This window comes from Saccostrea cucullata, unplaced genomic scaffold (genome assembly GCF_032062105.1).
Source record: "Saccostrea cucullata isolate Sc308-1 unplaced genomic scaffold, CSIRO_AGI_Scuc_v1 ctg17, whole genome shotgun sequence".
Lineage (NCBI taxonomy): Eukaryota > Metazoa > Mollusca > Bivalvia > Ostreida > Ostreidae > Saccostrea > Saccostrea cuccullata.
Genome location: NW_026932411.1, coordinates 64294 through 76762, shown reverse-complemented (window position 1 = coordinate 76762; position 12469 = coordinate 64294). Strand labels below are relative to the sequence as shown.

Sequence of the window (12469 nt, the reverse complement as noted above, 5' to 3'; positions counted from 1 at the left end):
TTCAAAATCTTCTCAAGAAAAGCAAAGCCAGGATTTGTAATTGTAATGTTACATGAAAGCATCCTCAGGTATTGTAGATTCAAGTACAAGTTATCTAGCTAAGTTGCTCAGTTGAGCGATGTTGTACCTTGGCCTCTTGTTATATACATTACTTACTTGTTTGTCAAACACTTATGCCCCATCCTCCGAAATTTGGATTTTTTCTAAGTCCAAAAAGGCGTAACTCTATCAACAATGACACGATTGTACCCAAAACAGAACTTGACCTAGATAGTTATCTGATAAATCTGTATACTAAATTTCATTTCAGTATGTGCAACCTCTGGGAAGAAAATAAACGGAAACTTGCAAATAATTGTAATTTTTCTTAGTCCAAGGGGCATTACTCTGTCAAAAATAGCGCGACCGTACCCAAAACAAAACTTGATCTAGATATTTATCTGATATACCTGTATACTAAATTTTATTTCAGTATTTGCAACCTCTGCAAAGAAAATGAACAGAAACTGCAAATAATTGGAATTTTTCTAAGTCCAAGGGACATAACTCTGTCACAAATGGCGCGACCATACCCAAAACAGAATTTGACCAAGATATTCATCTGATATATCTGTATACCAAATTTCATTTCAGTATGTGCAACGTTTGTGAAGAAAATGAACGGAAACTAAGTGGACCGACAGAGAGCAGCAAAGCAATATGTCCTCCTTTGTTCGAAGGGGGGCATAAAAATAAATCAAGGTTTATGTAAACAATCTATACAAATAAACATCAGTAGTACGACCTTGAAAACTTCAGTCATTAGTCAAACAACATAGATGTTCTCTCCAAACACGAAGAAAGGCAGGAAAGGGAACTAGAGCTGTTTGTTAACATTCGGCGGTTCCATGTAAGCCGCGCTACATATGCATTTTTTCAAGGACCCAGCACATTTTCGTTTTACCCCTCTAAGTGTCTACATAACGAATTCATCCTGCCGGTGGTTCTCCGTAAAACTACAGCATCTAATTTGATGCTTTAATTTATCATTTGCAACAGACAACATAACTGAGAACATAAACAATTTTCATTTTGATGTCACAGTTTTATTTGTTGATGTTTAAAGTAATGTTTTTGATTTCTCATCTACTGAACATCCCGGTGGCTTGAACGGGTTGCAAAACTCTTTGAGTATTTGTTTCTGTCAAAATCTCAAACGATTTCCCTCAGGTACTGAGCGTTGACATAAAAGAAGAAAGGTTTTTTTTCTTCCAATAGTTACGTTACAATACCACTGGTAATCAGTGTCGAAAAAGGTACCACGAGGTCTCTGCCAAAGGCGATTGCACCTACCGTTCAATTTTTAGGTCACCTGAGTCACTCAGGTGACCTATTGCTATCTGTTTTCGTCCGTCGTCGTGCGTCGTGTGTTAACATTTGAACATTTTTAGCTTCTCTGAAACCACTGAACCAATTTCAACCAAATTTGGTATACGGAATCTATGAGTAAAGGTGAAGGGAATTGAGGTATGGGGCCAAAACCACTAAAATTAGTTAAATCTTTAAAAGTCTTCTTTACTTATGGACATCGAGCAATCAAAATGTTGGCATGAATGCAATGAGCATTGAGTCCTTTACCGAAATTTGAAATTCATTGCCCCAGGGTCAGGGGTTCTAGTGCTAGTGCGGGGCTTTATTGATTATATAGTGAAAATGTATTATTTCCTTGAAAATCTTCTTCTCTGCTCCAAGGTATTAAATAAACTAACTACGTACAAAGTTATGATGAACAAGAGTTCCTCTACCAAAATTGTCAATTTTATAGCCGCAGGGTCAGGGGTTCTGGTGTTAGGGTGGGGCTCTATTGATTATATAGTGAAAATGCTTTATTTCTTTGAAAATCTTCTCTGCTCCTATGTATTAAATGATCTAACTAAGTACATAAATATGATGAGCAAGAGTGCCTCTACCAAAATTGTGAAATTCATGGCTCCAGGGTCAGTGGCTCTGTGTAAAGTCGGAGCTCTATTGATTATATAGTGAAAATGCATTAAATCTTTGAAAATCTTCTCTACTCCTAAGTATTAAATAAATTAACTATGTACACATGTACATAGTTAATAAGTTATGATGAGCAAGAATGCCTCTACCAATAATTGTGAATTTCATGGCCCCAGGGTCAGGGGTTCCTGTGTTATAGTGGGGCTCTATAATGATTATATATACATAACATCTTTGAAAAGATGTTCAAAAATGTAATTTTTGATATACATTACATCTTTGAACATCTTTTTCTCTGCTCCTGGGTAATAAACAGATGAACTACTATATAGTTCTGATATGCAAGGGCTCTTCTTTCAGAAATGTGAATTTCAAGACCCCTGTTTCAGGGATACCATGGGGGGTATACTTATATACTGAAAATGAATTGTTTGAAATATGTTCCTTGGTATTAATCAAACATTTTTTATAAGCAAGTGTGCTTTTTTGAAATTGTGCAATATGTGGACCTATGTTCAGGGGTTCATGTGTGATAGGGGCATTTCTGATTATTGCTGAATATTACTGATTAGTTGAAATGCATTTTTGTTCCCCATTCCTGCCTATGGGTATTAAGTAACCAAATTAAGAAATTGCTAAGTGTATAGTTATGATTAGCAATAGTGCCTCTTTGAAAATTGTGAATGCCATAGAATCTAGCTTAAAACATGACCCAAAATCAATCATTTGAATGTTGTTGCATGATGGTCAGGTGACCTATAAGGACCATGGGCCTCTTATTCTATATGCTTCCGAAAAGATTCTACTGGACACATTGAATTTCCTAGAATTTCAGACATATATCCGCCAAGGTTTTCTTTATCTGTTTCTTGGTGATTTTTTGTTAATTCATTCATCTTTTTGGGATCGAATTTATATCCTGTAATTGGGTCCGTTTAAATACAAAACGTGCTTTTAATCACTTTGTGCATATTTTCGTAGCCGCTTCTGAAAAAAATACAAACAAACATCCATCTGAACTTTGTAATCCAACAGGTGTTTTAGCATTTAAGTGCATTGAATTGTATATTTTTCTCAAATCAGCATCTTTTATAACTTGATGATGGTTTACGAATCCCTTAGTTTCCTTCTCTTTTCAGATCAGCCATCACCGCATGAAAATTTAAGTTCGCCTCTCTATAATCTTCATCTTTCACAATATCAAATCTTTTATTAAACGGGGCGATTGTAAATACCTATTCAAAGAATGTCTGATTTATTCAAAGCTCGTTATTTTGTATTTGTCTCCGTCAGCTTTGCACAAGTCGGCATAATAGTGTGACAACCACTCATTTAGACTTACTTTATCGAAGTTGTCGAAGTCAGTTCGTTGTTTTTTTTCTCCACCAAATATTCTGTCAGTGTAAGCGTGGCCCGTTTGTCAACTTTCTCTGTATTTTTAGGTCAACTCAGGTGACCTATTGCTATCCATTTTTGTCCGTCGTCGTCCGTCGTTCGTCGTGCGTCGTGTGTTAACATTTGAACATTTTCAGCTTCTTCTCTGAAACCACTACACGAATTTCAACCAAATTTGGCATATAGAATCTATGGGTAATGGAGAACAAAAATTGTGAATTTCATGGTCCCTGCCCCCCCCCCTTGGGCCTGGGGGTAGGGCAAAAACCACTAAAATTAGTGCAATCTTTTAAATTCTACTTCTTTACTACTGGACATCAAGCAGTCAAACTGTTGGTATGATTGTAATAAGCATTGAGTCCTCTACCAAAATTGTGAAATTCATGGCCCTGGGGTCAGGGGATTCTAGTGCTAGGGCAAGGCAAAATAGGTAATATAGTGAAAATGCATTATTTCTTTGAAATTCTTCTTCTCTGTTTGTGGGCATTAAATAAACTAACCAAATGCATAGTTGAGTTGAAAATGACTGCCTCTTCCACAATTGTGAATTTCATGACCCCAGGGTCAGGGGTAAGTGCTAGGGTGGGTCTATATAGATTATATGTGCATAGTTATGTTGAATAAGGCTGCCTCTTCTTAAATTGTGAACCTAATGGCCCCAGGGTCAGGCGTTCTAGTGGCAAGGCGGGGCTATATAGATTATATAGTGAAAATGCATAAATCCTTTGAAAATATAATCTTCTTTTCTGCACCTGGGTATTAAACCAATTAACTTTGTACATAGTTATGAGGAGGAAGGATGCCTCTATGAGATTTGTGAATTTCAGAGCCCTTGGGTCAGGGCTTCTTGTGTTAGGGCGGGGCTCTAATGTTTATATAGTGAAAATGCATGAATTCTTTGAAAATCTTTTCCTTTGTTCCTGGGCATTATGCCAATGATCTTAGTATATATATTTATGACGAAGAAAGCTGCTTCTTCCAAAAATGGTTAATTACCTGGACACTGGGACCCAGAGGTATTGGGGTGTGGGGGGATACATAATCTGAAAATAACTTAATGCCTTGAAATCTGCAATTTGGTATGAATAAACAACATGATGAAGTAAAATTTATAAAATTTCCAAAATTTTGAAAGATGTGGCCCCAGGTTCGGTGGTTCCTGTGGGATAGGGTGCACAACTGATAAAGTGGAAATGTATTTTCTCTTTGTTACTCTGATCTACCTCTGGGTATTAAGTAATCAAAGTAAGCATGCTGAGTGTTTAGTTATGATAAGCAACGGTGCCTCTTTCAAAATTGTGAATTTCATGGCCTTTGGTTAAAAACTTGAATCAAATTCATTTGTTGGAAAGTTGTTGCATGATACTCAGGTGACCTATAAGGCCTATGGGCCTCTTGTTAGAACTTAGATACGATCCTAACTTTCACACAGGGACGCAAATCATTCTGCATCCATATTTTGTGTTGATGTTGTCGTCTGATGCTTAATGCGGGGTCACGTGCAAACAGTTTATTGATGATGTGTGGTTTAATATAAGATGGGTAGGTCACGTGGAGGGGGCACATTAGCAATGTAAGGTGGGTAGACAGCATAACATCGTTTAATACAGTATTGCTCTCAGCCAATATAATTTCAAAATTTTTATCACAGGCAAAATAAAATTCATTGTCATGCTGCTGCTTGAAACAGGCTCATAAACGGTGGAAATGTGTGCTGCTTTCAACAAATTCATGAATTGGTCTGCTATGCTTGCTTAAAATAAACTCATTTGCTGTGCAAAATGTGCACTGCTTTCAACAAATTACATGTACTTCTTTGTTTGCTAAAATGATTTTAGTAACGTTCGCTGTTTACTATATACATGTACATACATATAAAGTTTAAATATAATTGTAAGGTTAATAACCGTGCGCTGTATACCAGGAACGGCCATTATTCCGCTTATTATATTAGGTACATGTAATATTATACTTCCATGTTGTTTGCTGCTGCTGATTGTTGTTATTGAGGTCCCCATATGCCATGACCAACAATATCAAAATATACGAATAAATAATAAAGATTATAGTATTACTCAACTTATATATTATAGTTTGAGCAAAAAGTTTATTGTAGTATTTGTATAATTTGCTTTAAAGTGAAAAAATTCCTAAATAATTCTATTGTAATTGTACCTGTATTTTGAGATTCCCTTAAAAATACCATTACATGAACGGTAGATTTTCCCCGAACTTAGCATGTAGGATTACGTCAATGTACATGAAAGTTACACTGTATATGGAGTCTCTCGATTTAATCAATTCAACCCTCAAATAAACCATTCCTAGGAATTCGCTCTCTCGGATAATCAATTCGTTCCCTGTGATAACACATTCTTTTTGTAACAGATTATAGCTCACTCTTTCGCTTAAACAATTCTTTCTCAATTCTCTTGAAAGTTGTTATAATTTATTCAAGCACTTAAATAAAGGGAGCGGACCGGGGTTTTATTGTGTGAAGACTACTACACTGTATAGAGAAACTCTTTATTTTTTTACCACAAGAATACTGGTTGTCTAATTTGATATTATTTTCCTTTACAATTATTTCAAGAATCCTCCTGTCCAAGCACGCTTTTCTAGATTTAAGGGTTTTCTTGTAAAAAAAAAAAAACTTAACTTGATAACTAAACTTAATTTTGAATATGTGTATTTTGCAGCTCCATTGATAAAGACAATATTAAAATCTTCGGGTTTGACAATTTTGACAATCTTGATCTCTGTGTACTCTTATATTTTAAACATCGTTCGTGTCCTGATCCTTTTCTTATGCAGTGATATATACATTACAAAACAATTACACATTTCCCTTATATCTGCCCTCCTCGTTTCAAAGCAGGAATTATATTGGCGGACGGAGATGGGTGCTTTTAAAAGTGTGGAAAAAATATTCATATACTTTAACTTCTCTAACTCCCTTTTCTCATCTCTCCCCTCTTTATTGTCCCCCGCTTTCGCGAAAGCGAGGGGACATTAAATCTCATTCGTCTGTCCGTCTAGCTGTCTGTCTGTCTGTCAGTCTGTCCGTCCGTCACAAAAACTTTAACCTTGCCCATAACTTTTGATTCAGAGGAGCTATGACTTTCATATTTCATATGTGTATTCCTTGTGACAAGGCCTTTCTTTGGATACCACCAAATTTAACCTTTTGACCTTGACCTTGGAGTTTGACCCACTTTTACACAAAAATTCCAAACTTTTACTTCGGTCATAACTTTTAAATGGTAGGTACAAGGACTTTCATATTTCACATATGTATTCTTTGTAGCAAGACCTCTTATTGGATACCAACAACTTTGACCTTTTGACCTTGACCTTTCAGATTTCCGTACTTATGAGAAAACTTTAACCTTGACCATAACTTCTGAATGGTAATGGCTAGGGCTTTCATACTTCATGTAAATAATTCTTGTGAGAAGACCTTTCATTGAATACCAAAAACCTTGGCCCTTATGACCTTGACATTTGAGTTTGACCTTCTTTTCAAAAACTTTGACCATGGCCACAACTTTTGAACAGTAGATACCAGGTATTTTATATTTCACATATGTATTCTTTGTGGCAAGACCTTTCATTTGATACCAACAACCTTGACCTTTTGACCTTGACCTTGGAGATTTTTTGTAATTATGAGAAAACTTTTTGACCATTACTTTTGAATGGTAAGGGCTAGGGCTTTCAAACTTCATATATGTAATTCTTTTGAGAAGACTTTTCATTGGATACAAAGAACGTTAACCATTTGACCTTGACCTTGGAGTTCACAGATAATTTCTAAATAGATGACTTATGATAGGGCGTTTATATTTAGACACAAAATAATGACATATCACCCAAAATGACACCGAAAGCGGGGGACCACAATTCTTTGAATTTGCTTGTTCGATATAATAGTACAATATACTCGATAATATAGTCACCGCATGCATCCTGAGGTGACACAAAAGAGCCAAATTGGGCATTGATGAAGATTAAACCGTGGGTAATATCATTTCATGCATGAACAAAATATTAACACATGTTAAATTTAATTTGAATTTCATTAAAATAAAGAGAAGAAAGCACAAATAAAAAATAAAGGACAACTGTATTTCTTTTCAATTGAGATGCTTGTCTCCTTCAGATATAAATGAATGTGCTAGTAGTCCTTGTTTAAATGGCGGTACCTGTAACAATCTGATAAACAAATTTTCCTGCACTTGCCCAGCGGAATATTATGGAACTCAGTGTGAATACGGTAAGATTCAAAATATTTTATTGATGGTATTTATTTTTAATCACTAATGTATATTATTTTACGATTCATTTATTTTCTTAATTCGCTCTCTTTATTTTTTTTTTCTTCAATTTTCACATTTAAAATATCATGAATATCATAAGAAAAACTTCCTGAACTGTATAATTTTTAAAACAACAATTTTTCTATGACACAACACACACTTTTCCATTTTAGCTTGCGTGACACCAGTCAACTGCGCCAGTGTTCGCTGCACAACAAAAGAAAATTACTACTGCACTAAATGTGTCCAGGAAAAATCTTTGGCAAAATATTCTATCTACTTTCATTCTGACAACCATAAGGAATGTTATGGTATGTTGTAAGCTACGTATTGCATTTTAAGCCACCTTTAAGACACACTTGTCAAGACATTTTTTGGTTGCCCTCTTCCGACCGACTGACTAAAAATGGCTCTACTCAAAACTTTTTAATCATATTTATTTATTTGGAATCAGAAGATACTCATGTCTGTGTGGTCCGTTGTATGATCGATGTTCATAACTACCGGTACTCTTATTTCTAGTCATATTTGTTTGAAGATCCTGTCACATTCAAATAACTTTTAATATGCATTTGTGAAAACGTAGCAAATCGATTAAGGGCCGATGTTCTTAATCAATAGTTGATTTTGTTGTAGAATTTCGATCACATATTTTTCAAACTTTTCAACTTCTTTTTCTGTGGAGAGGATGCGAACTAAAAAGTGTTATTTTCGGAAACCGATTTACTTTAATTTACACTTTATCCCAGTGAGCCTGAGATAAAAGAAATCACAGGGTCTAACGAGATATTTTACGAGAAAAAGACAGTAATGGTAATCTAACGACAAATTTTTATGATGACTTTATCTTTTTAATCGTCAACAACTTCCCTTACTAGTGCAGCAATATATCCCTGTCATCTGCATGCAGGATTTATATCTCTCAGTTGATTCGATACGGAAGAGTAATTTCTAAAACGAGATGTTATCGACAAAAAGGTTGGTGAAACAAGAATATGAGCAGTCTCCTTTAAACCTAGATAGCAGGATGTTATAGGACTTTTGTATGATATGATGTGATAATTAGCATAAACGCAGAAAAGCTTAAAACATACTGTCAGACCTTTTAAAGAAGCACCACCCCAGTTATGACATACTTTCAACAGTAATTAACGTTGAATGTCAAACAAACAAACATAGTTACTTACAAACTGAATGTATATGTGCAAGTTATCGGTCTCATTACGCTCGTATCAGATGAAAAAGGCTCGGATATTACAGAAGTAGCCAGGATGTTTTCTACCCATTTTCGTGGTATTGGGCCAACTTACGGCCGATACCATTTTCCCAACATATATTCTCTCTAACTGTAACAATCTTTAATGTTACGCCAACAGTTAGACCAACATTGGCCCAATGTTACAATATCATCAACTATCAATATTTCCTGTTGGACCACCATTAGCCCTATAAAAGTAACCCAACAACGATAATACAACCATAATATTAGATTTGGCTGTTGATGTGCTGCCACCTTGGAAGTCATCATTTTGTTGACTCTGAGTGACGTTTTTCCTTCTCAAAACCTTTTCAAATATAGTTCACTGCAAAATCACTTTAACACAATAAAACATATTAGTGAATATTTACATTCAGTGTATTTTTTTATGTTAAATCCATTAAGGGCCTTTCACAATTGGCGCACGAGCAGAAGCGACAAAATATTCGTGCGATCGAAAAACTTTGATCTGGATCGTAAACTGTTGCTGAAATAATCGCATATAAAAAAGTATTCGTACGAAATTCGCACGATCTAAAGCGACCCTTGTGCATTAAATCTTACGATATATCTTGCATCTATATGCGACTGGTGTGCAATGAAAGCGAGTGTTGTAAGATTATGCGAAAGGATAGCGCTTGTGATCAGGTGATCGGACGATTGAACGTGCACCAATGCGACTTGACGTAAGGCGCTCGTGCAATCATGTGTTTCATGGTACGAATGATCGTGCGAGTGAGAAGGGGAATATATATATACCAACCGTTTCTGACTCTCGTCAGTCGAATGCAAGAGATGTCTGCCAAAAAGATGACAAAAGCTACAGATAAAGCCAAGGTAAACTGTAGAAAGAAGGCCAAGGAGGAGGAGGAGGCCCAGGGCCTGCCGCAGCCCTGTTCATAATCCGCCTGAGCTTTTTGAGGGGGCAGAGCCACCAGACCAGCCAGTTGAGCCTTTAGAACCTGATGGGTCCGTGAGGATGAGGACAGGGTTTACATATACAATGTACTAGTGGCAAAGAATGGGAAATTGAAGCTGATAAATCATGCATAGTAAAACGTTGCAAGATTACACGAGACACGTTGAGCAACAGTCTGATGGTCGCACAACACACGCATATACAGCTGCAATTTATCTTACGACCTTTAAAAATCGTGCATCAGTCTTGCAAGTACACAAAACGTTGTAAGACACTCTTACGAATATTCGTGCGTTGATTTGCGATAAATGTGGATCGCATTTGGTCGCGTCTGAATAGGGTGCATGTCGACTATTTTGAGGAGACTTGATGCGACCACTAAAACGCATGCAACGAATGCGAAACATCTTGCAACGTATGCGAGAGCTCGGCGAGAGCTCGTGCGAAGCTTAAAGTTTCCGATCGCAAAGTGTTGTAAAGTGCTCGTGCGCCAATTGTTAAAGGGCCTTTAGAAATCCACGATGGTCAAATTTCTATAACACACACGTCACAGCGCGTTTGAATACACAGTAGGAACTATTGGCATTTTCAATACTATAAGAACATAAAAATTTACGATTTCATAAAATAAACTATAACCCCGTTAAATTAACGTAAAAATACAACAAATGTTCGTTTATTTTTAAAATTAATATGTCACTTTTTTCCTCGCATGTTCGTTTGCGTTATTTGACATTACAATTACGTCACAAATAGCACTTACGCAGCTATTACGTCTATTAATCACACCAAATTGAAGGGCACTAAATTCAAATTGAAGATTAACGAAATAAACAATTATGGAGAGGGAAAATTAAAGAATGTAAATATAAGCATTGAATTCATATTTTTGGAAGTCGTCGGTCCTATAAAAAAAACACCTGGCCATGCCGACAAATTATCATATCGCACTATTCAATTAGTCGGTACGGCCGGGTAGGTTATAGGACCGACAATATCCAAAAGTATGAATTCAATGATTAAAGGTACTTGGACACAGATTTGAAGTTAATATTTTCTCATTTTTTCTGTATAATATCACGAATTATATATTTTAATAGCATTTCACACAAAAATTAATAAAAAAAATCTTATTTTATTTAAAAATTATAAAAACTTCAAATTTTTTGGCGGGTTTGATTGACATCCTTGCACTTTCACAAATTTTAACTTTATTCTTAAACCTTAGGAAAAGTGGCAATTTTGATGTGTTTTAATGAGAAATATTAAAACTTTTATCAAGAAAAATAATTTTATTCAGAGTAGAAATGTTAGAAAGCAAAACACCTTCACAAGTATCGTCATTCCGAACTAAGAGATGCGTACAGAGTTTAGCAAATCGAACACACTCGTGTTATGTACACAATTTTTGTAAACAGGGCTCGAGTTCTGTTATTGTTTATATTTAGAATTCACCGGGTGCGTTCAATCGTCACAGTCTGCTTACCACAACTGCATGGACTGACAATATATTGTGTGTTTGTTTTGCTTTCGAACGTGTCTACTCTGAATTTTCTGGATTATAGTATTAATATTTTTCATTTATACAAAACGAGATTGCCACTTTTCCTAAGGATTAAGAATAAAATTAAATTTGTGAGAGTGCAAGGATATGTCAATCAAACCCGCCGAAAAATTTGAAATTTCAATATCTTTTAAACGAAATAAGATTTTTAATTAATTTTTGTGTGAAATGCTATTAAATGCATTGCAGCTACATGCTCATGGAAACAGAATTGGTGTTGGCCAGGGGAATGTGATAAAAATCTTGCTAAAAACTGCATTTGCAAAGAAGGCTTTGTTTTGTCAACTACAGATTCGCACAAAGTTTGTCAGTGTAAGTCATATTTTTATTTGCTTAAAAGGTTTGAACATTAATGTAAAATAAAGAATCACAGGGGTAATCTTGACCCCTACTTAAAAGAATTTCAGTAATTTTGCAAGGAACTATGTTTACTTTAATTCAACTTTATATTTTTTTCAACTTGAATTTCTTTTTTTTTAAGTGAATTTATATCCAAGACCTAATTCAACTTTTTATTTTATTTTATTTTATTTTTTTGTCATTGACTTCTTTTTTCAGTGAAGATAAGACCAAACCTACTCACCTGTCGTATGGGGATCCAAAACAGTGGCGGCGAAGTCCGAAATTCATCTTTAGCCGGGCCATGTTTAGATGAGAAATACAACTATACGAAGTTCCTGCCATCGTTTGCCTCCTTCACTTTTGAGTTTCAAATCTCAATACCGAATTCTCCACCAAAGCCATTACATATTTATGAGTCTGCTTTTGGAATTGTAAACACGACCGTAACTTTATTTAAGAATGACACTCTTGGTATGTTTCTGTTATCTTATATAGTGGAAGTGCATTAATTTTTCTTTTCGAAAATCTATTTCTTAACTCTTGAATATTTAGCAGATTAAGAACACGGTTAAGCAATGATGCTCAATACAACTGTTTTACCTTTTGTGTCTGTGTTTTTGTCCATAAAAATTTTTTGTCGTTGTTTTCTCAACATTTACTCATCGTAGATGCTTGAAATTTTAGCACTTTTA

The 12469-nt window shown here is 35.4% G+C and overlaps 1 protein-coding gene across 2 annotated transcripts in view; it reads right to left on the bottom strand.

The window, feature by feature from the left end:
• Nucleotides 1-12469, bottom strand: part of LOC134235056 (uncharacterized) — a 40681-nt gene extending 28212 nt beyond the window's left edge. The window contains exons 1-2 of one of the 2 annotated variants that reach the window (XM_062717140.1): nt 12378-12469; nt 12019-12194 (exon numbers count right to left, since the gene is read on the bottom strand). The gene's annotated coding sequence lies outside the window, so the exon portion shown is untranslated. Of the gene's footprint in view, nt 1-12018; nt 12324-12377 lie in introns of those variants that run through there. The other variant, XM_062717139.1, reaches the window with a different exon arrangement.